The sequence below is a fragment of the Leopardus geoffroyi genome, chromosome B4 (assembly GCF_018350155.1).
Source record: "Leopardus geoffroyi isolate Oge1 chromosome B4, O.geoffroyi_Oge1_pat1.0, whole genome shotgun sequence".
Classification (NCBI taxonomy): domain Eukaryota; kingdom Metazoa; phylum Chordata; class Mammalia; order Carnivora; family Felidae; genus Leopardus; species Leopardus geoffroyi.
In genome coordinates, this window is record NC_059341.1 from 94,908,125 (window position 1) to 94,935,088 (window position 26,964).

At 38.1% G+C, this 26,964-nt stretch overlaps 1 protein-coding gene and 1 pseudogene across 2 annotated transcripts in view; one reads left to right on the forward strand and one right to left on the reverse strand.

Moving 5' to 3' along the window:
- On the reverse strand, positions 1 to 25,358 carry LOC123591874 (annotated as a pseudogene).
- The window catches only part of FRS2 (fibroblast growth factor receptor substrate 2), a 112,018-nt gene that overhangs the window by 71,111 nt on the left and 13,943 nt on the right, over positions 1 to 26,964 (forward strand). The window contains exons 4-5 of one of the 2 annotated variants that reach the window (XM_045464831.1): positions 11,765 to 11,868; positions 24,205 to 24,299. The gene's annotated coding sequence lies outside the window, so the exon portion shown is untranslated. The remainder of the gene's footprint in view (positions 1 to 11,764; positions 11,869 to 24,204; positions 24,300 to 26,964) is intronic. The other variant, XM_045464832.1, reaches the window with a different exon arrangement.

Here is a 26,964-nt window from a genome sequence, read left to right on the forward strand (position 1 = left end):
GCTTTTGCTTCAGCAAGGGCTTGATTTGTCAGAAGGGCATTATGCTTGACCTCTGAATTTGGCTGACAATTTACTGATGAGATTCATAACCTTTGGGTTGCTCTGATATTTGACATATTTGCTGAGTCCTGGGCCACATCCTAGAAGGCCGCCATAACTTCTAGATCCTATGTGGCTGTGAGAACCTCTGGATCACTTAGACTTACATTAAGCCCAGGCATTCCTGCCATTCCAGGCATTCCTCCAGAAAAATTACCAGGCATTCCTGCCATTCCAGGCATTCCTTCAGAAAAATTACCTGGCATCCCCCCCAGGAAAGCCACCTGGGAAAGAAGCTCTGGCTTCTTCCTCCCTCTGGGTGCTCTCTTGTTCTCTCCGAGCCTTCTTAACCCTTTCTATTCTTTCTTTGATTTCTTGTTCTTTGTGTTTTCACTCATACTTTATCTAATGTTCAACAGTTTTCGGGGTCCTCGGTTGAACTTCTTTCAGCATTGCACTAGCATCTTCATCTTAATCCAGTTTACAAGCAAGGGCGAGGTCACATGCTGCTTCTTCCCAATGGCCCAGAAGTCTGCGTGCTTTCCATCACCACTTGAGAGGCTGAGCTGAATCAGGATTTATTTCAATAGCTCTGTCACAGTCTTGGATGGCAGCATCTGGCTTCTGTAATTTGATGAAGACACTGGCTCTCTTGGCATGCACAATGCCCAAGCGAGGATTCAACTTAAAGGCATGTGTGAACAAGTCAGTGGCTTTCTGTAGTTCACTGTTGTTTAGGGCTTCAGTGGAAGCCGCTTTTTTTATCATTTGCCTGATCTGTCATTTCCTCGGTTATCTCTACATTTTCATTTCCCATTTTTTGAGAGGCATCAGTATCTGGTTCAGTCACACCTTCATTGTCAATTTCTAGATCACTTTTCCTTACTTGATGGTTCATCTATCTTTATGTTTTCCTCCACCTTCTTACTATGATTTTTCTTCCTTCATACTGTCTTCTGACTTAGTTTTTTGAGTAGCAGGTGGTATTTTACCCCCCATGCTCTCCACCCGCTCCCGCAGGAAGCGCATTTCCTCAGTTTGCAGAACACTTGGATCCTGTTTATACATTTTCACGAAGGCCTGGAGCTCGTGCACTTTGTGGGGTCCATGGTCGAGAGGCCGTGGCAGGTGGCAGGTGTGGCTGAGGTTGTGGCTGCTGCTACTAGCTCAGCATGACCGTGTGGAAGGGCTAAAGGAATTATTGACAGATATGTATTTATTGCTATTTTGTTCATTGTTTTCTGGCTGTTTTTGTAGTTCCTCTCTCTCCTTTTCATCTTCTCTTGCTCTCTTCTCTTGCGTTTTGATGCCTTTCTTTAGTGTTATGTTTAGAGGTTTTTTTTCATTATCTTCTGTGGATTATAGATTTTTGCTTTGTGGTTACCATGTGGTTCATATAGAGCAGCATTTAACAGTATTTTAAGTTGGTAGCAATCTTAAATTTGAATGCATTCCGAAACTCTACAGTTTTGCTTCTCCTTCCCTACATTTTGTGTTTTTGATGTCGAATTTTATATCTTTTTATTTTGTGTATCCCTCAACCATTAATAGTTCTAATTAAATTTACTACTTTTGTCTTTTAACCTTCATTCTAACTTGTAAGTGGCTAATCTACCAACTTTACTATATATTTACCTTTACCAATGAGATTTTTACTTTTTTTTTTTTTTAAGATTTTTATTTTTAAGTAATCTCTACACCCAATGTGGTGCTTGAACTTACAACCCCCAAGATCAGGTGTTACACACTCTTTGGACTGAGCCAGCCAGGCACCCCAAATTTTTACTTTGTGTTTTCTTATTAGTTATTGCCTTTTCTTTTCAGCTGAAAGAAGTCCCTTTAACATTTCTTGTAAGGCTGGTTTAGCTTTTGCTTGTCTGGAAAATTTGTTACCTCTTCTTCAATCTGAATGACCTTGCTGCGTAGAATATTCCTTGTGGGAAGTTTTTTCCTTTTGGCACTTTGAATATACCATGCCACTTCCTTTGGCTCGCAAAATTTCTGCTGAAAGTTCAGTCTCATGAGGGTTCCTTCATAGGTAACATGTTGTTTTTCTATTGCTACGTTTAATTATCTTTAACTTTTGCCATCTTAATTATAATGTGTCTTGGTGCCAATCCCTTTGGGTTCATCTTATTTGGAACTCTGTGCCTCCTGTACCTGAATGTCTCTTTCCTTTGCCAGGGTAGGGAAACTTTCAGCCATTATTTCTTCAAATAAGTTTTCTGCCCCTTTTTCTTTCTTCTTCTGGGACCTTTTTTTTTTTTTTTTAAACTTTTTTTTAGGTTTATTTACATTTGAGAGAGAGAGACAGAGCACGAGCAGGAAGGGACAGAGAGAGGGAGACACAGACTCCAAAGGAGGCTCCAGGCCCTGAGCTGTCAGCACAGAGCCTGTTGTGGAGCTCGAACCCACAAACTGTGAGATTATAGCCTGAGCCAAAGTTGGATGCTTAAACTGACTGAGCCACTCAGGTGCCCCAGGATCTTTTTTTTTTTTTTTTTTTTAATTTGTTAATGTGCATTTACTTTTGAGTGAGAGAGTGCAACAGCAAGAGTGGGGGAGGGACAGAAAGAGAAGGAGACAGAATCCGAGGCAGGCTCCAGGCTCCGAGCTGTCAGCACAGAGCTTGACACAGGGCTTGAGCCCATGAACCATGAGATCATGACCTGAGGTGAAGTCGGGTGCTTAACCAACTGAGCCACCCAGGCGCCCTGCCCTGGGACCTTTATAATACAAATGTTGGTTTGCTTGATTTTGTCTTATAGGTCCTTTAAGTTGTCTTTACTTTTAATTTATTCATAGATTGATTGACTGCTGCTCTATTTGGGTGAGTTCCACTACCCTGTCTCGCAGGTCAGTGATCCTTTCTTTGCCTTCATCTAGTCTGCTGTTGGACCCTTCTAGTGTATTTTTCAGTTCATTTATATTCAGCTGGGTAACATCCATCTGATACTTTCTTACATTTTCCATCTCTTTATAGAAGTTCTCATTGTGTTCATCCATTCTTCTCTTGATTGGTGAGCTTATGACCAGTACTTTGAACCCTTTATCAGATAGATTATCTTATTTATCTCTGTTTCATTAAGGTCTTTCCTGGGATTTTATCTTGTTCTTTCATTTGGAACATATTCCTCTGTTTCCTCATTTTGCTTGTCTTTCTGTATTTGTTTCTATTTATTAGGTAAATCACCTTTCTTTCCAAGTCTTGAAGGAGTGGCCTTGTGTAGACAATGAACCTAGATGAGCCTATTGTTCAGCCTTGCTCTAGCTCTTGGTTGTTTCTCAAACCTTTGTGATGTGATTGTCTGAGTAGCCTGATTTATTCTTCAAAGGTCCCAGTTGATGAGAATGTGCCAAGACCTGCCAGTGTTACAAGGGAGTGATCTCAATCAGTACCTGGTTTCAGGCTGATTGGAAGCCAGATCTGTAAGCTTTTAATGTATGCAAATACATACAGTCCTGTGGGACTACAATTATAAACCCTGCTGACTTCTGGACCAGCAGATCTGGAGGTGTCCCTTGGGTGTGGCAAACCTGAAGCCTGTACCTACTGGTCCTGGGGATGTGTTTCTGTTTGCTGTCTTTGCAGTACCCCTGGTGTAATAACCTGTCTAGAACTAACTGTTTTTCTGATTTTTATAGTGCTGTGGAGCCCAGAAATGCAAGCCCCTTTAGTAACCAGGGCCAAGTGATCAAGTGGTGTCCCCTATGTGGACTATGCTCACCCATGGATTTTAGAGAGGCTGAGGAGTGCTGGGGTCAGAGTAAGCCTTAGTGAGGCAAGGAAAGAGTTTTGGGGGGGTGGCCTTGGCAAGGCTGTGTCTGCATGTGCCCACCTGCAGTAGTAACATAGAGGGAGAGTACAAAAATGGTACTTGCTGGTACTTCCCTCCCCAAAGAAACTCCCAACTGGTCCTTGCTCCTTTAGCAGATACTTTTAAGATCAGTGAATAAATCTTCATATATTATCCAGTTACCTCTCAAACTACTGATTGCTTTTGCACTGGGTCTAGGGATAAGTGAGTCCACACACAAACCCCTCAAAAGGAGTATCTAGGATCCATACAGCTCCCCAGATCCCCTGGACATAAACCTTCTTGGTTTCCAAAGCCAGATATTTTTATCCCTCTGTTGTAGGTCCACACTTCAGGGAGAGGCTCTGGTCTGTGAGATCCCTCCCTATTGTAGGTGGTTGTAGTGGGGTTGAGGAGGTAAGACCATGTTTCTGCCTCACTTACCTATCTTGATGTGGCCCTTTTATCCCTTATGGAGGGAGCTGTTCAGATGGCTAGTTTTCAGTTCTTCTTTAGTAGGAATTGTTTCATACGTAGCTGTAGATTTTGTGTGTCTATGGGAGGAAATAAGTTCAGGCTCTTCCTATGCCATCATCTTGGATCACCTCCTAAAAGTTTTTATTTCGTATTAAATGTTTTACTTTGGACTCTCAAGGTTATGGGCACCTGGGTGGCTCAGTCCGTTAAGCGTCTGACTTCAGCTCAGGTCATGATCTCGCAGTTCCTGAGTTCAAGCCCCATGTTGGGCTCTGTGCTGACAGCTCAGAGCCTGGAGCCTGCTTCAGATTCTGTGTCTCCCTCTCTCTCTGCCCCTCCTCTGCTTGAGTTCTGTCTGTCTCTCTCTCAAAAATAAATAAACATAAAAAAAACCAGACACGTAATAGACTCACACAGTTAAAGATGCCTTTCTCTTTTTTATGTGTTTTACTTAGGATTAACTGAATATGATTTTTAAAACTCCATGGAGTCATTACTTTATATTTCTAAATATATAAGAGCTTTTTTGTTGAATCAATCCCTTTGTTCCTTTTAGTGCAAATATTTCAGATTTAGTTTAGTCCTTGAATTACTTCAGTTGAAAGAAAGCTCAAAGTCATCTCATCAACTTTTTGACCAGTAGTGGAATCTACTGAACATTGCCAATGACTGGTAACTCAGTTCTTTGTTAGATGAGATATGTTTTATTCTCGCTGACTTCTTATGTTTTGGTTCTTACTGTTTTGGTTCAATTTCTATTTCAGGAGGAAGTCCAGTCCGTTATTCCATGAAACAGACAGAAATTTGAAGATAGCTGATTGTTTCTACTCTGCTTTTCCTTACTGCTAAATATTCATTTCTTTCTTTTTTTTTTTTTTTAAATTTTTTTAATATTTATTTTTGAGAAAGAGTGCGAGCAGGGGAGGGACACAGAGAGAGGGAGACACAGAATCTGAAGCAGGCTCCAGGCCCTGAGCTGTCGGCACAGAGCCCGACGCAGGGCTCGAACCCATGAACCGTGAGATCATAACCTGAGCTGAAGTCGGATGCTTAACCAACTGAGCCACCCAGGCGCCCCATAAATATTCTTTTCTTTAAATTAGCTTTCCATGGTTTTTGCAATCTTACCAATGAGACACTTTTTCTTATCCCGTGTCATCTTAAATCATTCTCTTCCCTAGGCTTTTGTATAGCATACTCTTGGAGATATTCTTATGGGTTCTTGGACAGTGCCTATCCAGCTCTTTTGTGGACTTCTCTTCCCTGCAGTTCCCTCAAATATTGGTTTAATTTTTCTGTTTCTGTAGGTTTAACTTTTCTTCTCACTGGGCAGTCTCATCTTGTCCCATGCTTTGCATCCATAAGATGACCCAGATTTGTATCTCCAACTCAGATCTTTTTTCCACCTCCATACCTGTATTTCTGTTTGCCTGTTGGCCATTTCCACTTGGATATCTCATAGGCATCACAGTGCATTCAAAATTGCTTAATCTTGTGTCCTTCCTGTGTTCCCCAGCTCAGTGAGTGTACTGTCACCTGAATGAAAATGTGAGTGCATTCCTTGAATCTTGCTTTCCTTCCCAGTTTAATCAATCATCAAATATTACTGATGCTAACATTTACGTTTTGCTCTAATCCGTCTTCCTCTATTTTCAGAGAGATTAAAGAAGAATTCAGATTTCTGGGGGTGCCTGGATGGCTCAGTCGGTTACGTGTCTGACTCTTGATCTCCCCTCAGGTTGTGATCTCATGGTTTGTAAGATGGAGCCCTTGTTGGACTCTGTACTGACAGCATAGAATCTGCCTGGGTTTCTCTCTCTCCCTCTCCCTGCCCCTCCCCAGCCGGCGCGCGCGTGCGCGCGCTCTCTCTCTCATTCTCAAAAAATAAATAAACTAAAAAAAACAAAACAAAACAAAAAACAAACAAAACCAAACCCAAAACAAAAAGAATTGAGATTTCTGTTGTCCTAAAGCCCATGATATTTTCATTTTATCATGCTGCCTTGCTGGCATTATCAGAGATTCATACTGCCTTCTGCTAGAGGAATTTAAAATGCTAAAAACAAAGCCTTTTATTTTAGGTTCTGATATGGTATTGTAAAACATATTAGGATAGTAGAGCTGTTGTAGGCCATTTATCAATTATATGAGAATTAAAGTCTTGCTTTAGCTGCATTCTGCCTTATATTTAGCAGAGTTCATAATTTCAGAGAATTCAGATTTGGAATTTACATGTGGAAAAAAAACTTTTTTAGATTTATTTATTTATTTTAGAGAGAGCAAGCGCGAGCTGGGAAGGGGCAGAGAGGGGAGAGAGGGAGACACAGAATATGAAGCAAGCTCCAGGCTCCCATCTGTAAGCACAGAGCCTGATGTGGGGCTCAAACCCACCAACCTGTGAGATCATGACCTGAAATGAAGTTGGATACTCAACTACTGAGTCACCCAGGTGCCCGTGCATGTGGAAAAATTTCAAGACTTTGATCAGAATGTCATAAGTACATAATTATATGAGACTAATATTCTTTGTAGCTAACTGTTGAATTAAGTTTACAGATTTTTATGTTTATTTTTTAATTTTTTTTTAATGTTTATTTTTGAGAGAGAGAGAGAGACAGAACATGAGTCGGGGAGGGGCAGAGAGAGAGGGAGACACAGAATTCAAAGCAGGCTCCAGGCTCTGAGCTGTGAGCACAGAGCCCGATGAGGGGCTCGAACTCACAGACTGCGAGATCATGACCTGAGCCGAAGTTGAATGCTCAGTTGACTGAGCCACCCAGGCGCCCCTTTATGTATTTTTTTAATGTTTGTTGTAGAGAGAGAGCGAGAGCACAAGTGCAAGTGGGGGAAGGGCAGGGAAAGAGGACAGAGAGGATTTGAAGTGCTTTGTGCTAACAGCAGAGAGCCTCATGTGGGGCTCGAACTCATGAACTGTGAGATCAGAAGCCGAAGTTGGATGCTTACCTGACTGAGCCACCCACGTAGCCCCAGATTTCTTTTTTAAAAGGGAATTAGCATAGATAGCTTTTCAGCCAGTACTGGTGAAAAAATATTATGAAAGTGAGACAGGGTAAAACATCTTAGAAATTCTCACTGTTTTTGGGATGCCTGGGTGGCCCAGTTGATTAAGCATCGACTTGATTTCAGCTTAAGTCATCGTCTTATGGTTGTGAGATTGAGCCCTGCCTAGGGCTTTGCACTGAATGCGGAGCCTGCTTGGGATTCTCTCTCTTCCTCACTCTCTGCCCCTCCCTAGCTCATGCTGTCTCTCTCAAAATAAATAAATAAACATTAAAAAAAGAGAAATTCTCACTGTTTTCTGTAGATATTTGCTTTCTCCACATTTGCTTTTAAAAAAGGAAGAAATAGTCTCATCATTGCTTTAAAATTATGTTTTATCATAAGAGTGCTCAGAGGGAATATCCCCAGTGATCTTAGCTATACTTTTGAATATAGCTCTTTGGCATTATGTTCACCTTGGTTGATCGATATCTCGAGTTTAAAATCAAGGTACAACTGAAGGAAAACAAACCATGGAAGCTCTAGGGAAAAAGTGCATATTGTCTTTGTTAAAGTGGTAGACAAGAAAACTAAAAATTCAAAATTTGGCTTTCAATGAAATTTTGATTAATTTTTTCACTTCATTTCCCTATTTGAAGAATGAAGAAAATAGTTCCCAGCAGTCTTCACTGAAAGATTGTTCTCTAGACAAATATTTATCAAGGCTCAAAAGAACATTGGGTCTTGGACACTCTGAAATCCTTGATTATAACTGTCTTCTAGCATCTGGGAAAAGCAAAGCAAAGAGATTTTAACATACTTCTCTTGTTCTTCTTACTGTTCTTAAGTAGAGGAGAAATACCTAAAGAGCACACCATGGTACTGAAGAATGTTTCTAGAAGCTCTCAGTGGGTAGTTGTGTACCAGATGTCCAACTGCATTTTTTTTTTTTTAAGATTTTATTTTTTTAAGTAATCTCTACATCCAGTGTGGGGCTTGAACTCATAGCCCTGAGATCAAGAGTTGCATGTTCCACCAGCTGAGCCAGGAAGGTGCCCCCAACTGCATTATTTTTGTTTGGAATAAACCCAAGCTATACATCTCCATAAATTCTTAGTATTGTGGGGGCCCTTCAGGACATTCCCCTAAGACGTGAATTCTGATTACAACTTTGCTGGCCGTGAGCACCTTTAGCCTCAAAGTGGATGTTAAGTTCTGTGTATTGGCAGGTTTCCAACATTTACTAATTGGGTTATGCCTACTTAAATACTCCTGGCAGTTTCCCTTGGCCACCACATTCTCCACACTCTGCCCTAACCTGTTTTGTATATAGTCTGCCTTTGGGCTCTGCCTAGACATTTATAACTTTTCTTTCACAAGAAGTCTTAATAAAGTATTGATTTGTATATTCTTTAGTTAGTAATATATTGTTGATTATAAAAGTAATGTTAATCTCATATAGTTACTGTGACACATATTTCAGAACTAAGAAATTAACAATACTGTTAACTACAGACTTTATTTGGATTTCCCCAGTTTATCCACGAATGTCCTTTTCTGTTCCAGAATCCAATCCAGGATACCATATTGCATTTTAAAATTTTTTTTTTTTTTTTCAACGTTTATTTATTTTTGGGACAGAGAGAGACAGAGCATGAACGGGGGAGGGGCAGAGAGAGAGGGAGACACAGAATCGGAAACAGGCTCCAGGCTCTGAGCCATCAGCCCAGAGCCCGACGCGGGGCTCGAACTCACGGACCGCGAGATCGTGACCTGGCTGAAGTCGGACGCTTAACCGACTGCGCCACCCAGGCGCCCCTGATATTGCATTTTAAAAGAACAGATCTGTTCTTTCTTTCCTGCTTAACTTTATACCATGAACATGTTTTGGTCATTAAATGTTCTTTAAACAATGCTTATTAATGGCCCCATACGTGGATAGATGTACTCTGATGTAACTATTTCTGGTTAACTTTGTGGTGGGGGGCATTTTGGGAGGTTGGGGAGTGTTAGAAAACACATATATCAACCATTTTTATTAATGGTGTACTTGAATCAGATAATTTTAATGCTAGATTATAGCAGTAATTTTGGATGCATTGCTCTAAAAGTGGAAAATAAATAATCAAGTTTATTTTCCTTTGAGGTTATGTTTAAGAGCATTTAGATTGAGTTAAATGCAGAATCTGATGAGCTGTTCATGAAGCAGTTTGTTTTGAGGGTTATTTAGAGTTGCTTGGCATTTGGCTAACCTTACTTTAAGTAGATTATGTGTATACATTCTGTGTACACACAGTCAATATTTAGGCTTTTAATAGGAGTCTTGCACTAGCATGATATCCACCTGTGTTTGGAAATACAGATTTATGGTATATTCCACTTACATATTCAGTTTTTCAAATTACCACTTTATTTCCTTTCATTAATGTTTGTTTAGTTCTAGGTTAAGCATATAATATAAAAAGCGAAGATGCCTAGAGATTCTCTTGCAATGTTGCATCATTTTATGGATATTTATTGCTTGATTGATACTGAATAAGTTGCATATTTCACATGACGTCTGAAGTTAGAGTGGCTTGCATTTAGTGTTTTGTTTTAAAGAATAAAGCCAAATGCTTTTTAAGAACCATTATTAAGCAAAATGCTGTAAAATTGATACTTAGATTTTACCTCTTGCTGTTGCTCAGTTTAGTAAAATGTCATAGGTTAAATATTATGCTAGAGTTCGATCTAGGCTAGTGAACTACTGTCTATTATTAAATTTATAAGCTAGAAGTTTATTTTGAGGCTTAAGCTATCACTTGTTAATTTGATGCAGTTGTATGAATTCATACATAGAAATAACTGAGCTGAAGAATCTGAACATTGAATTTTGTTACACAATACTCACAGAAAATTGAATGCACCATCTCCATAAGACCAAATATATTTATTCCAGTTTTCAGGCATTTCTGGAGAACACCTATTCTTTCTTACCGCTATCTTACATGACTGCTTTCTGTGGTGTGGTCTGTGGATTTTTAGTGGGGAGAGCTACGTGATCTGTCATATAGAATATTTGGCACTTTGATGTTACTGGAGGACAGTATTTGATTTCCTTGTACATATTTTTAGATTGCAATATAAAGTTCTAAACTAAGGGTTTGAGAGGTCCCAAGGTTGATTTTTTTTTCCTATGCTTGAAGATGCTGGAATTGTTGCCGTTGGTACTGATTACCATTATTGACTTAGCCAGAGTAGAGTGACTCATCTTCTGGGTTTGCACATCTGTAGTTGTGTTTTTATATCTTGGGACAGAGATAATGTACACTCAAACTTAATTATATAAATTTCATTACCAGTGTTTCTAGGTGTAATATATTCCAAAGTTATAGATGATTCCAGGATTGAATTATGACCAGTAGAATTAAAGGTAGAGTGGTGTTTTAGATAATCTTCCATTTTAATTTCTCTTATTTTTAGCAAGCCATTTTAATACCACTTTCTCAGTATTTGCTAAGTACACACACAATTGTTGATAGATAGATAGTAAAGATATAGCTACAGATTCTTTTATTTCATTCTTAAAATGCATGATTAGGGGCGCCTGGGTGGCGCAGTCGGTTAAGCGTCCGACTTCAGCCAGGTCACGATCTCGCGGTCCGTGAGTTCGAGCCCCGCGTCGGGCTCTGGACTGATGGCTCAGAGCCTGGAGCCTGTTTCCCATTCTGTGTCTCCCTCTCTCTCTGCCCCTCCCCCGTTCATGCTCTGTCTCTCTCTGTCCCAAAAATAAATAAACGTTGAAAAAAAAAATTAAAAAAAAAAAAATGCATGATTGAAAGTGACTTTTTCAGATCAGTGTGAAATATGAAGTCAAAGTGGGTAACTTTTTTTTAGGTCTGGAAGAAGTATCTGAACTTCAGGTCATCGTCCTATAGTGACTCACTGCAGGCAAGTTCAGATGCTGTTAGGAGAATATTTATGTTTATAGATGGATGCTGTGACTGTGACTGTAGGTTAGACTTCGGGCATCATAGAAAGTAAAACACCATGGACTGTTATTCTTAGGAATTACAAGTTCTCCTTATATGTACTCTAGATTTTCTGCCTCTATAGGATGGTATTTTGGTTAAGACATGAGTGGCATCTTTCAGATTCTAAGGGAGAATGTGAGCTGTGAAAGTACAAACTGGCCCCTCAGGAAATGGCACGAACCTGTCTTCCTACCTATATCTCTTAATAATTTCCCAGGCATACCCTGTCTTCCAGCTGTAAGAAATTATTTGCTATGTCTGGAGCAGGCCATGCCCTATTAGACTTCTGTGCTTCTGCATATACTCTTGATCTGGATTGCCCTTGCCTTGTTAACATTTTAGATTTACTCACAGGAAAATGAATTGACAACAGTTTAAATATATATAAGTATGTGCTTACTTTTTCTTGATCATCCTGGTTTTACTTATCTCTTACAGAGAAAACAGAAATGAGAGGAATCTGGTTTAAATTGCAGTACCAGGAATTTAGATTAGACATAAAGAGTTTCCAGAAAATAAAGTACCACATATTGAAGTGATTTGTAAGTAATATAATTAATTTTGAAGAGTTTTTTATTTTTGTTTTTTGAAAAGTTTAAAAAGGAGGGGGTGGTTAAAGGGTTCTGAACTGCAAAGTGGTTCACCACCATAACCCCTAGTAAAATAAAAAACCTAAAGGAAGAAAAATCTATTTAGGAATATGCAGATACAACCATATTCATGGATAGAAGCTTAAAAGATAATTGGGAACTTGTTGGTTTTGTGTGTTCATGTGTACTTTAAATTTTTTCAGCTAACAAGGAAACTGTTGCAGGTGTCCTTACTTTTCACAGAATGGCTCTGGTTTTGTGACTAGCAAAATATACTGAGAAATCTCTCCCCTTAGCTTGTTTGTTTGTTTTTTAACTCTTCGTTAGAATAATATAAATAATAAAAAATCCTTAGCAGTGTTAAAATAAGCAGAAAACTAATATGTATCAATCAAAAAAAAAAAAAAAAAAAAAAAAGACCTTCCCAGTAGTTTAAAAATAACCAAACCACTGACACAAAGAACAAGGTTTTTGAATACCATTCTCTTGATTGTTTTAATATAATTAAATGTGGAGTTAGCTGTGCCCCAAATTTAGAGTTATATTGCTATGCTTCTAACTATAGATATTCTGTCCTGGCTACATTTGAACAGAACTACTGTAGTATAAGCCAAATTCACCCACAGTGCTAGTGAACTGAAAGAGCAAATATACCTTCCTAAGCACCAAATTTATAATCACACTCATGAATAGAGTTCAGTGTTCTCTTTGCTTGTCATTCTGCAAGAATCATATTGGAATAATTTAGGACAGCTTTACTAAATTTATTAATGTAACTCTTGTTATGAGGATAGTGCTTAAGTTCTAGGCTTCTGTGCTTAGAGAGCAAAAGGCTCCTTTGTAATACAAGAGATTTTTACCTGTAGTGGTGATATAATAATTCCTTGTGTTTTTAAACATATTATTAAACATATACACATATAATATATATTTTTCTAAATGTTTTTATAGCTAGAATTTATTTGGTTTTCACAATAACTCTGTGAATAGGTATCCTAATGTTATAAATGAGGAAACTTAGGCACAGAGAGGTTGACTGATTGCCATTTAAAACATTGTTTTAAAATCAATTATTATTATTTCGGTGGCTAACATCTAATTGCTTACTATATACCAGACACTGTTTTAAGCTTTTTATATATTTTAATTAATAAGAGCTTGGGCTTTGGAGTCAGATTCAGATTTAATCCTGGATCTTCTTCTTATCAGCTATTGACTTGGGAAAGCTACCTAACTTCTTTAAGCCTTGGTTTCTTCATTTGGAACAGAGAAATAATGATAGTACCTACCTCATAGGGTGGTTGTATAGATTGAGATAATCCAAATGAATCTGTCTAGCATATAGTGAGGGCTTTAGTGGAATCATAGTTGCTCTGATGTAGATATGTATTTTATAAAGTAATATCCATGTTACAGCAAGATTATGGCTCCATGTAGTGTCTATAACTACCTCTTTCCTTTCACTACCTCCAAATCACCTTTTGTAAGCCTTCTGCTTCTGGGAAGAAACCAAAGACAGTTAAGAAGTCATGGAGAGTATCTGAGACATTCATGTTTCAGAGTCAAAGGCAGGACACTGTGGTCCATTGGGTTGTTTCATTCCAGGAGTGCTTTGGTATATCAGTTATTCAGAACTCAGAATGTGTTCTTGTATATTCTTTTAAATGAGGCCATAATGTCTATTAATCCCTGATACAACTGACATACTAAATATTTGCGTAGAAAAAGCAAGCAAGGAACTTCATGGTACTTTGGCAGTGCTAATAATCAACTAATAAAATAACAAAAATGAATATATATATTGATACTCAAAAAGAGGTTCAGAGAGAATTCTGGGAACATGGTAAAATAGGAAGCATCAGGAATCAATCTCCCCACATAGGCAACAGTTGCCCTGTCAGGATCTTACATAACTGTTTTGGTAAATTGGAGTTATTAAAGATTTGCATCTTTTAGGAGAAGGCTTGGCTATAAATTGTGATTAATTTTGGTCAGTTTCAGCTCTCAGCACAGCTACTCATCCTCTTCTCCTAGTCCTGTGTAGCTTACACATAGCTTGTGAGAGCCAAGATAGGCAAAAAGGATCTTCTCTTCCAAATGTCAGAAATCTGTGCTTGGGTCACTGACTGCTGCTTCTGATCACAGAGGTACACAGGAAGAGATGGGCAGTCAACCACTGTTGTTGAGCCTCTCCCTGTTGTTGTAAGCTCTTCCCCTCCAGCTGAAGTGACTTCTGGGAGATTTAAAGGGCTAGCACCTTCTTTTGCCCCATTCAGTTTTCTCTTTCTCCCCCTCTGGGAAACAGACATTAAAGACTACAAAATTCTAAAACAACTGCATATACAGGGAGATTTCAAAAGTGACTACACATGCCCAGAAAAAGGCCCAGAAAAGACCTGAGAAGACCTTAAGTTTATATCTTAGGCTGACTGTTGGCAAAAGAGGGAGCCTATGACAATCAAAAAAATAAAATGGCAAAAAACAGCAAAGGGGAAAATCTGATTTCCAGAGTTACCACATTAGATTAAAATACCAGTTTTCAACAACAACAAAATCACAAGGCAAAGGAATAAGAAAGTATGGCCCATTTGAAGGAAAAAAAGAAATCAACAGAAATTGCCCTTGAAAAAGTCCTGATGACAGATATATTACAAAGAGACAAAAACAATTGTCTTAAAGATACTGAAAGAACTACAGGAAGATTTGGAAAACAAATACCAATAAAGGAATAAATAAAAAGAAATCAAATCCTGGAGCTGAAAAGTACAATAACTAAAATGGAAAAATCAGTAGATTAAAAGGCAGATGTGAATAGGCAGAACAAAGAGTCAGCAAACATGAAGATAGGACCATGAAAATGATCAAGTCTGAGGAACAGAAAACAGATTGAAAAAAAGTGAACAGATCAAACAAACTAAAGAAAAATGAACAGAATCTAAGAGACCTGTAGGATACAGTCAAGTGGAGCAACATACATATTGGAGTGCTAGAAGAGAGAATATTTGAAGAAATAAGGGCTGAAAACATCCCAAATTTGATGAAAGAACCGATGAATGTAAACGTCCGAGGAGCTCTTTGCACTCTGAATAATTTAGATTAACTCAAAGAGACACACATCAAGACACATTTTTAAAAATTTATTTATTTTTTAATTTACATCCAAATTAGCATATAGTGCAACAATGATTTCAGGGATAGGTTCCTTAAGCCCCTTACCCATTTAGCCCATCCCCCCCTTCTACAACCCCTCCAGCAACCCTCTGTTTATTCTCTATATTTAAGAGTTTCTTATGTTTTGTCCCCTCCATGTTTTTATATTATTTTTGATTCCCCTCCCTTATGTTCATCTGTGAACATATAATATTTTATGTCATAATATTTGTCTTTCTTTGACTAATTTCACTTAGCATAATACCCTCTAGGTCCATCCATGTAGTTGCAAATGGCAAGATTTCATTCTTTCTGATTGCTGAATAATCTCCATTGTATATATATACCACATCTTCTTTATCCATTCATCCATCGATGGACATTTGGGCTCTTTCCATGCTTTGGCTATTGTCAGTAGCACTGTTATAAACATTGGGGTGCATGTGCCCCTTCAAAACAGCATAGCTGTATCCTTTGGATAAATACCTAGTAGTGCAATTGCTGGGTTGTAGGGTAGTTCTATTTTTAATTTTTTGAGGAACCTCCATACTTACTGTTTTCCAGAGTGGCTGCACCATCTTGCATTCCCACCAACAATGCAAAAGAGATCCTCTTTCTCCGCATCCTTGCCAACATCTGTTGTTGCCTGAGTTGTTAATGTTAGCCATTCTGACAGGTGTGAGGTGGTATCTCATTGTGGTTTTAATTTGAATTTCCCTAATGATGAGTGATGTTGAACATTTTTTCACGTGTCGGTTGGCCATCCGGATGTCTTCTTTGGAGAAGTGTCTATCCATGGCTTTTGCCCATTTCTTCCCTGGATTATTTGTTTTTTGTGTGCTGAGTTTGGTAAGTTCTTTATAGATTTTGGATACTAACCCTTTATCTGATATGTCGTTTGCAGATATCGTCTCCCATTCCATCAGTTGCCTTTTAGTTTTGCTGATTGTTTCCTTTGCTGTGCAAAAGCTTTTTATCTTGATGAGGTCCCAGTAGTTCATTTTTGCTTTTGTTTCCCTTGCCTCTGGAGATGTGTTGAGTAAGAAGTTGCTGCAGCCAAGGTCAAAGAGGTTTTTGCCTGCTTTCTTCTTGAGGATTTTGATGGCTTCCTGTCTTACATTTAGGTCTTTCATCCATTTTTGGTTTATTTTTGTGTATGGTATAAGAAAGTGGTGCAGGTTCATTTTTCTGCATGTCGCTGTCCAGGTTTCCCAGCACCATTTGCTAAAGAGACCGTCTTTATTCCATTAGATATTCTTTCCTGCTTTGTCAAAGATTAGTTGACCATATGTTTGTGGGTTCATTTCTGGGTTCTCTATTCTGTTCCATTGATCTGAGTGTCTGTTCTTGTGCCGGTACCATACTGTCTTGATGATTACAGCTTTGTAATACAGCTTGAAGTCTGGGATTGTAATGCCTCCAGCTTTGGTTTTCTTTTTCAAGATAGCTTTGGCTATTTGGGTGTTTTTTGTTTTTTGTTTTTTGGTTCCAAATTTTAGGATTGTTTATTCTAGCTCTGTAAAGAATGCTGGTGTTGTTTTGATAGGGATTGCCACATCAAGATACATTTTAATTAAACTTTCTAAAGCCAAACACAAGGAATCTTGAAAGCAGCAAGAGAGAAGCAAATCATCATATATAAGGGATCTTCAATAAAGTTATCAGCAAATTGCAAAGTTAAAAACTTTGGAGGCCAGGTGGCAGTGGGCTTATATATTCAAAGTGCTAAAAGAAAAAAACTGCCTGGGGCACCTGGGTGGCTCAATGGTTAACCATCCGACTTACACTCAGGTCATGATCTCACAGTTCATGAGTTTGAGCCCTGTGTTGGGCTCTGTGCTGACAGCTCAGAGACTGTAGCCTGCTTTGAATTCTGCATCTCCCTCTCTCTCTGCCCCTTCCCTGCTTGCATTCTGTCTCTCTCTCTGAAAAATAAATAAACATAGAAAAAAAGTGCCAACCAAGAATTCTGTATCTGGCCAAACTGTCCTCTAACAGTAAGGGAGAAATTAAGACATTCCCAGATAAACAAAAGCTGAGGAAGTTCATTATCACTAGACCTGCTCTGTAAGAAATTTGCAAGGGAGTTCTGCAACGTGAAATGAAAGGATGCTAGACAGTAATTTGAAGCCATATGGAGAAATGAAGATCTCACTCGAGATGAATACAGGGGAATTATAAAAACTAGTACTGTTGCAACAACGATTTATAACTGCATTTTTTGTTTTCTACATGATTGAGAGACGAATAACATTTAAAGGTGAAAAAAGGCTAATATTGTAATTGTGGCTTGTAATTCTTTTGTTTTCTATATAAGAAACTAATACATCGGAAAAGAATTATTAGTTTATCTTTTGGGGCACTATGAGTATAAGCACAGAGCTTTGGGACATCAGTAACTGAAAGGAGTGGGGATGGAGCTGTAAGAAAGCAGAGTTTTTATATGTTATTGATGTTAAGCTGGTATAAATTCACATTGGATTATTATAACTTTAGGATGTGATCTAATCCCCATGATAACCACAAAGAAAATATCTGTAGAAAACACACACAAAAGGAAATCAGAAAGAAATTTAAACATTTCACTACAGGAAAAAAAAACAAAAAACCTAAACACAAAAACAGTAATGTAGGAAATGAGGGACAAAAAACCTTAAGGCATTTAGAGAACAAATAGCAAAATGACAGAAGTCCCTTCTTATCAGTAATTATTTTAATTGTAAATTCATTAAACTCTCCAATCAAAAGACAGATTGGCATAATGGATAAAAACACATGATCCAACTATATGCTGTCTACAAGAGGCTCACTTTAGAGATCCAAAGACAAGTAGCTTGAAAGTGAAAAGATGGAAATATATATTGCATTCAAATTGTAACCAAATGAGGTCAGAGGTGGCTGTACTAATATCAGATAAAATAGACTATAAATTTAAAAAGTTTGTAAGAGACAAGAATATTATATATTAATAAAATATTAACAGAGCAGGAAAGTATAGCAATTATAAACATTTATGTACCTAATGACAGATCATCAAAATATACAAAGTAAAAACTGACAGAATTGAAGGGAGAAATAGACAGTTTTACAATAGTAGTTGGAGACTTCAGTACCCTACTCACAATAATGGATAGAACAACTAGACAATATCAGTAAGGAACTAGAGTGCATAACCAACTGAATCTAACAAACAAACGAAACACTCTACCCAACGATAGTAGCATCCACGTTTTTCTCAAGTACACATGGGACATTTTTCAGGATAGATGATATGTCAGGCTGTAGATTAATTCTTAATATATTTTAAAAAATAGATATCATACAAAGTATCTTCTCTAACCATGGGGGTGAAGTTAAAAATCAACAACAGAAGGAAAACTGGAGAAAAATCATAAAATTCTGGAAATTAACACACTTTTAAACAATCAGTGTATCAAAGAAGAAATCACAAGGAAAATTAGATAATACTTAGAGATAAATGAAAATAGAAACATGCCAAAAAGAATGGGATCCAGAGAAAGCAGTACTAAGGGGGAAATTTACAGCTATAAATGCTTACATTAAAAAATTAGGAAAACTTCAAAATGACAACGTAACTAACTTAAGGAACTAGAAAAAGAAGAACAAACTGAAACCAAGGCTAACAGAAGGAAGGAAATAATGATGTTTAGAGCAGAGATACGTTATATAGAGAATAGGAAAAAAAGAAAAAGCAACGAAATAAAAATTAATTCTTTAAGGCAACAAAGTTGGCAAATGTTTACTAGATAAAGAAAAAAGAGGGAAGATTCAAATTACTAAATTAAGAAATGAAAGTAGAGATATTATTACTGATTTTACTAAAATAAAAAGTACTATAAGAGAGTACTATGAACAATTGTACACTAACGATGTATCTAACTATCAATTAGATAACATTGATGAAGGACAAATTCCTAAAAATAAAATCTACCAAGAAAATCACAAATAGAAAATCTGAATGGACCTAGTAAGGAGATTGAACCAGTAATCAAAAATATCCTGACTAGAAGAGGATTGTTTTCACTGTTGAGTTCTACCAAACATTAAAGAGTTAACATTAGTCCTTCTCAAACTTTTCCAAAAAACTGAAGAGGGAACACCTCTTAATTCATTCCATGAGGACAGCATTACCCTGATGCCAAACCCAGACAAAGACACTGAAAACTACAGACCAAGATCCTTTTTTTTTTTTTTTTTACAGATTTTATTTTTAAGTAATCTCTACACCCAACATGGGGCTTGGACTCACAACCCCAAGATCGAGTCGCATGCTCCACTGCCTGAGTCAGTCAGCCAAGTGCCCCCCAATATCCCTTATGAACATTGATGCAAAAATCCTCCCCAAAATACTAGCAAATACAAGCATACATTTAATATGTAAATCAGAAACATATTAAATCCCACATGACAAAGTGAGATTTATTCTTGGAATGCAAGAGTGGTACAACATAGAAAAATCAATCATTATAATGTATCATATTAATGACGTGAAGGGAAAAAACCACATGATCATCTCAACTGATGCAGAACAAGCATTTGACAAAATTCAATATTTTTTCATCGTAGAAAAATTTAAAAAATGAGGAATAGAAGGAAACTACCTCAACATGACAAAAGCCACCTCTAAAAACACACAGTGAACATCATACTCAGTACTGAAAGACTGTAAGACTTTCCTCTAAGATTGGAACAAGTCAAGGATGCCTGCTTTCACCACTTTTATTCAACATAGTACTGGAAGTTCTAGCCAGAGCAGTTAGGCAAGAAAGAGAAATAGAAGGCATCCAAATTGGAAAGGAAGAAGTAAAACTATCTGTTTGCAGATGATATGATCTCACATGTATTGAAAGATTCCACACACAAAAATTTTTTAGGACTAATAAACAAATTCAGCAAAATACTAGGATACAAAGTCAATATGCAAAAAATAGTTACATTTCTATATACTAGCAGTGAGCAATCTGAATGGAAATTACAAAAACAGTTCCATTTACAGTAGCATCAATAAAATACTTACAAATTAAGTTAACCAAGGTGGTGAAAGACTTGTACAATAAAATCTACAAAACATTGCTGAAAGACATTAAGGAAGACATAACTAAACACACCTGTGTTCATGGATTAGAAGATGTAATATTGTTAAAATGTGAGTGCTCCTCAAAGAGAGCTGCAGATTCAGTGCAACCCCTATCAAAATCCAGTGGTGTTTTTTTTTCAAAAAATAGAAAAACCCACCCTAAAATTTATATAGAATCTCAGGGGACCCCAAATAGCCAAAACATTTTTTTGAAAAAGAACAGGGGGCACTTGGGTGGCTCAGTTGGTTAAGCATTCAACTCTTGATTTTAAAGTTCAGGTCACGATCTCATGGTTTGTGGGATCGAACCCCACATTAGATCTGCGCTGATGCACAGAGCCTACTTGGGATTCCCTCTCTTCTCTCTTTGTCTCAGTCCCCCTGCTCGCACTCTCTTTTTCTCTTTCTCAAAATAAACATTTTTTTAAAGTATTTTTAAAAAGGCAAAACAGGGCAACTCACACTTCCAGATTTCAAAACTTATTACATAGCTACAGTAATCAAACAGTATGGTATTGGCATAAAGACAGACTGATAGACCAGTGGAATAGAATAGAGAATCCAGAAACAAATCCTCACATATATGGTGAACTAAGTTTTGACAAAAGTGCCAATACCATTCAATGGGGAAAGGACAATCTTTTCCAAACATGGTGCTTGGGAAACTGGATATCCATATGCAAAAGAATGAACTTGTACCCTCACCTAACACCCATACAAAAATTAACTCAAAAAGGATCAAAGACCTAAATATAACATAAAACAATATAGTTCTTAGAAAAAAAACCATTAAACAAAAGCTTCACGGCATTGGATCTGGCACTGCTTTCTTGGGTATGACACCAGAAGGATAGGCAACAAAGGCAAAAATAGACAAATTGGACTTCACGGAAAATAAAAAATTTTGTACATGAAAAGACACTATTCAACAGACTGAAAATGGCAACCCACGGAATGGGGGGAAATATTTGCAAACCATATATTTGATAAGAGATTAATATGCAAAATATATAGAGAACTTCTAAAAGTCCGGAACAGGGGCGGGTGCCTGGGTGGCTCAGTTGGTTAAGCGTCCGATTCTTGGCTTCGGCTCAGGTCATGATCTCATGGTTCATGAGTTCAAGCCCCACATCAGGCTCCATACTGACAGCACGGAGCCTGCCTGGGATTCTCTGTCTCCCTCTCCTTCTGCCCCTCCCCTGCTCACTCTCTCTGTCTCTCTCTCTCAAAATAAACCAATAAACTTAAAAAAATTTTTTAGAGTCCAAAACTAAAAAACATACCAACTCAAAAATAGGCCAAGGACTTGTATAGACATTTCACCAAAGAAGATATATGAATGATTACTAAGCACATAAAAAGATGCTCAAGATCACTAATTATTAAGGAAATGCAAATCAAAACTACATGGAGATAACATCTCATACCCATTAGGATGGCTAATACCAACAAACAAAAACAGAAAACATGTTGGTGAGGATGTGGAGAAATTGGAACTCTTAGGCATACTCGTGGGAACATCAGTGGTACAGCTGCTGAGGAAAACAGAATGGCAGTTCCTCACGAAATAAAAAATAGAATTACCATGTGATCAGCAGCATTGAATTGAAAGCACAGTCTCAAAGATATTTGTACATTCACATTAGCAGCTGCATTATTCACAGTAGCTAAAAGGTGGATAAATGTCCATCAATAGATGAATGGATAAGCAAAATCTGGTGTGTGTGTGTGTGTGTGTGTGTGTGTGTAGTGGAATATTGTTCCAGCTTTAAAAGGAAACTGTGACACCTGTTACAGCATGGATAAGCTTTAAGGACATCATGCCTAGTGAAATAAGGCAGGCACAAAAAAGATAAATACTGTGATCTCATTTATATACGGTACCTAGAGTAGTCAAACTCATAAAAACAGAAAGTAGAATGGTGGTTGCCAGCATTAGTTGGGAGGGGAACTCCAACATGGGAGTTTTCCGACATGGGAAACTCTGTACCCATGAGCTATTTAATGGGTACAGAGTTTCGATCTTTTAAGATGAAGAAGTTCTAGATATTGGTTGCACAACAATATTGAATATATCTAACTCTCCTAAACTGTGCACTTAAAAATAGATAGGATAATCAATTTTATGTTATGTGTCTTTTACTCAAATAAAAAAAAATTAGGAAAAGAAAAAAAAAGAGGACTGAAGGTAGGACAGAATAAAAAGTTTTCATAGATTTTGTTGGATGCTTTTCAATATTTTCTAGAGCCTTATAGGTTGGTACACTGATTCTTTGATATATTTTATTTCAAAACTTAAGATTATTCCTTGGTATAGGGTTATAGAAGGGTCACTGTCACTTCTGTTAGTCATATTTACTATAATTAAACTTATTTCAGAAAGGAGGTTGTGAGATGCTTGTAAGTGGAATCTATGAGAAGAGAGATTTTCCTGAGTTAATTGGCTGACATCTCTCAGGAGAGAGAGATGAACAAACAATGTGTATTCTTGTAAGAGCAATGATTTGTGTTGGAATTAGCCACATAATTTTATAAGCCAAAAAGCATGATATATGTTAATCTCCTGGAGAAAAGAAGGGTGTGCTAAAGCAGAGGCACTGGGTAGCCGCCCACTCTAACATGGGCTGTAGCAGCAGCTTATGAGGGGCACAAACACACCTGGCTGAACTGCTGATTTTGTATATAGGTTCGAAGTCCAAAATTGAAAATTTTGTTTGCATGTGGATTCATGATTTAGAAATGTTCATTTTGTAGTTTCTTAAATTTATTTTATTTATCTAATTTTTATCTTCTTAGAGAGTGGGGGGAGGGGGAGGGAGAGAGAGAGAGAATCTTTTTTTTTTTAATGTTTATTTTTGAGAGAGATAGAGTGTGAGTGGGGGAGGGGCAGAGAGAGGGGGAGACACAGAATCTGAAGCAGGCTCCAGGCTCTGAGCTGTCAGCACAGGGCCGAACACAGGGCTCAAACCCACAAACTGCCAGATCATGACCTGAGCCAAAGTTAGACACTTAATCCACTGAGCCAGTCAGGTGCCCTGAGAGAGAGAGAGAGAAAGAGAATGAATCTTAAGTAGGCTCCACGCTCAGTGCAGAGCCCGATGCAGGGCTCAATCCTGTGACCGTGACCCAGGGATCATAACCTGAGCCGTATCAAGAATCAAACGCCCAACAGACTGAGCCGGCCAGGTATACCTGGAAATGTTCATTTTGGGAATCAATCATTTGTTAACTCTAGTTAATATATAGATTTAAATGAGACTATTTGCAAAACCCCTAATGCCTGATACAGTGTAGTTATTCAGTAAATGTTAGTGCCCATGTTTAAGTTTGATATTTTTCTGTGTTATAAAAAGGGAATTGATTGACCGGAAATTTCCCAAAAGTATGTTGGAATCTCTTGAAACTTTAAATTATAATTTATTGCTATAAGTTACACCATTATCCTGTGACTCTATGACATGCTTGTTCTAATGACTGACTAATGACTGACTTGACTAATGACAGTCCTAATGACTGACTCCTCTGATTTGGTTCTGGAGGGGTCTTGTAGACTAGGAAGGTACAGCAAGTGCACTCTCAAGTCTGCTCTTTGGGAGGAGTGCCAGAAAGGTTTAAGAAAAGTGACTGGAAGTGGAGAATTAGCCTGCCACAGGATGAAATGGGGTTTTAGAGTTGGAAAGGAAGGTCAGAGGTGGTTTAGTCTGACCTCTCATTTTATGGCTGAGGAGATAAGTATAGAGAAGTGAGTTGTCCAGTGTCATAGCTGTAGTGGAGAAGCCAGTCAATGACTTATGAAGGTTCTGATATCAAACATTATAGAACTTAGACTATATAGCATGTTTACTTCTTCCTTTGAAAAGGCTGTGTGAATGGTAACGTGACATGTCATTTTAATTTTAAAAATAGATCTATATTTATCAGATTTTTATACTTTTGAGTTTATTTAAATAGATTAACTGAACTAACAGTGCTACTGGAAGTCTTATAAGGAAAATCATTGCTTTAAGAGAAATAAATTCTTGCCTTTTTTCTGTTTCTAGGTTAAGTCACCAAACAAAGAAAACATGGTATTTTGAAGAATGATTAAACTCCTGATGCTGCAGAAGAGGCTAAGAATATTAATGGCTAGATCTAGGTAAGTTGAGGTTTATCTTAAAAAAAAAGAAAAACATTAAGTTCACAAATTATATTCTTTTTTTTCCCCACAAATTAAACAGGATATTTTAATTGTTTTCTTGAATGTAGTCACATTGCGGCCTGAGTTGCTGTCCCCTCCAAAGAATAAGGACAAGTGGCTTTAATTAAACTAAGCCAATGTTTACAAATTTAAAATAATCAGGGGCGCCTCAGTGGCTCAGTCAGTTGAGCATCTGACTTTGCCTCAGGTCATGATCTCACGGTTTGTGACTTTGAGCCCGGAGCCCTGTGTTGGACTCTGTGCTGACAGCTCAGAGCCTGAATCCTGCTTCAGATTCTGTGTCTCCTTCTTTCTCTGCGTGCACCCCCCCCCCAAATAAACATTAAAAAAATAAAAATAAAAATAAAAATATTCAGGCAACTTGGTGCAATACCAATCTTCCCAAACGGTAGCTATCTTTTGTTCTTGAATGTAATCTCAGCTACTTTCTTGAGTGAGCATAATTAGTCTATATAGGTTTTTGCTGAGTTATGAATTTGGTTGGGTAAGATGGTGAAATCATATGGTTTCTTATCAAGTATTTACAGTTTTAGTGCACATTATTAAGTCTTACATAACTCAGATGTGGTCTCCAAATATTAATCTGGTGGTCGTAAATGCAGAATATCTAGTATCTTGTCTTTCCCCTTGCCTAGGAGTTTGTGGTTCTGGAGGAGGAGTCAGAGATGTGCAAGAGAGCTCCACAATAAAAAGTCTCCTTCTGTGTTGGAAGATTGACCACAACCTCCCGTTGCTCCAGCTGTCTAGTCTCTCACTCAGACTGAGCCTTTTCTTTAACCTTACGGAGGCCTCCTGTTCCTTTTTGCCTCTGGTTTTTCCATTTCATCAGCCCTCTTCTTTTTTTACTTCTTTCCCGACCGGACCTGATGTTCCATCACTTCAAACCCCCTTATTGCCAGTATCCTCTAATTTCCTTGTCCTCTTACCCTCTGAGCCTGGGTCGCCGGAACCATCTGCCCTCTGGACGGCTGAGCACTGCTGCAAAAACAGTGCCATCTTCCTCTCCAACCTCTGCTCAACTCTGAGTGCAGCCTACTGAATAATCCTGCTACCTTTCGTGGGTAGCCCCCTGGTGAATAATCCTACCGTTTGCCTCAAGTCCCTCATTCTGCAAACTTGCTTTCTATTTTACAAAGGGAATTTAGGATGATAGGTGTTACCTACTTCGGTTTTTCTGCTGGGTCCCACCCATTCTTATTTTCTTCCCTCTCCTCAGGACAAGGCAGTCCTACTTCTGTGGGCAGACTTCTCATTCTGAGCCCTGGAACTCCTCTTCTCCAGTCTCCCTGTCTGTCTTGATCTACCATATAACTCATTTTTTTCCTTTGTTTTTTTTTTTCCTAAAAATTTTAACCTTTCTTGACCTACTGATTACAAACCTGTGTAAATCTATGTCATCTGAAAACAAGTAACTCAAGCAGCATATTTTCTTTTGAAACCATGTCTGTCTACGCTGTCACGCTCTGCCCTTCCCTTTCTGAACCTGTTCGGGAAAGAGCAGTTTCTGTTCTCTGGGGGGCTACTTCCTTATCTTCCATTTGTTCACTTCAGTTTGGTTTCCGCCTCTACCAGTCTCCCATGATGGAACCCTCCTTCTTGACACTTTCTTTTTTCAGTTTGTACGATTCTGATTTTTTTTTTTCCTCCTTCACTCGCTTACCTCTACTCCAGTATTTCTACATTTGTATTCCCCAGAATTTTAACTGTAGACCACTCTCGATACTATCCTTGGGCAGTGTTTTCTGTTTTACAGCTTCAAATATTCTGTGTGTATCAATATTTTACCCCTTCCTCAAATCTATACTCGTGTATTTAACTCTCTGTTGCATATCTCCATTTGGTTGTTCTCTAGCATCTCAACATGGCTAAAACTGAGCTAACCACCATCACTTCCACTTGAAAACTACCATGCTTTTTTCTGTCTCGGGTAATGGAACCAGCCCCCTTCATCTGCCACACTGGAAGCTGCCTCTTCCTTCCCGTATGCCTAGCCAGCCACATCGTGCTGCTCACTTGCCTTCCTAAATATTTTAAAAATTCATCTCTTGTGTCTCCCTACTACTGCTGCACTGGTTTTAGGTCTGTAGCATATTTCATTTTTCAATATTCCCTAACTGGTTTTTCTTCTCTGAACTGAACTGCCACTTCAATTTATTCTGCAGGTGGATATATTTAAAATGAAGTCATGAGCAACTCGCTTTCCTGCTTCCCATTCTTTACTGGCTTTCCATCATGTGTAGGATGAAATCCATTCTCCTTAGCATGGCACACGAGGCTTTTGTGTCACATGCTAGGCTTTTCATTAATTGTTGTTGTGCCGAATTGAAACACTCAGCGTGGATAGAGTTTCTAAGTAGTTTGCACCGCCATTCAAATGTCCCTGACTGCACGGGAGGTGCTGCCTTAACAGGTAGCCCATGAAGGTGGCAAATAGAAGAATGATTTTCTAGGGGCGTCTAGCGGGCCAGCTGGTGGAGCGTGCGACTTTTGATCTCGGGCTTGTGGGTTTGAGCCCCAAGTTGGGTGTAGAGATTACTTAGAAAGATATTTAAAAATCTTTAAAACAATAACAACAACAACAAAAAAAAAGAGGGATGATTTT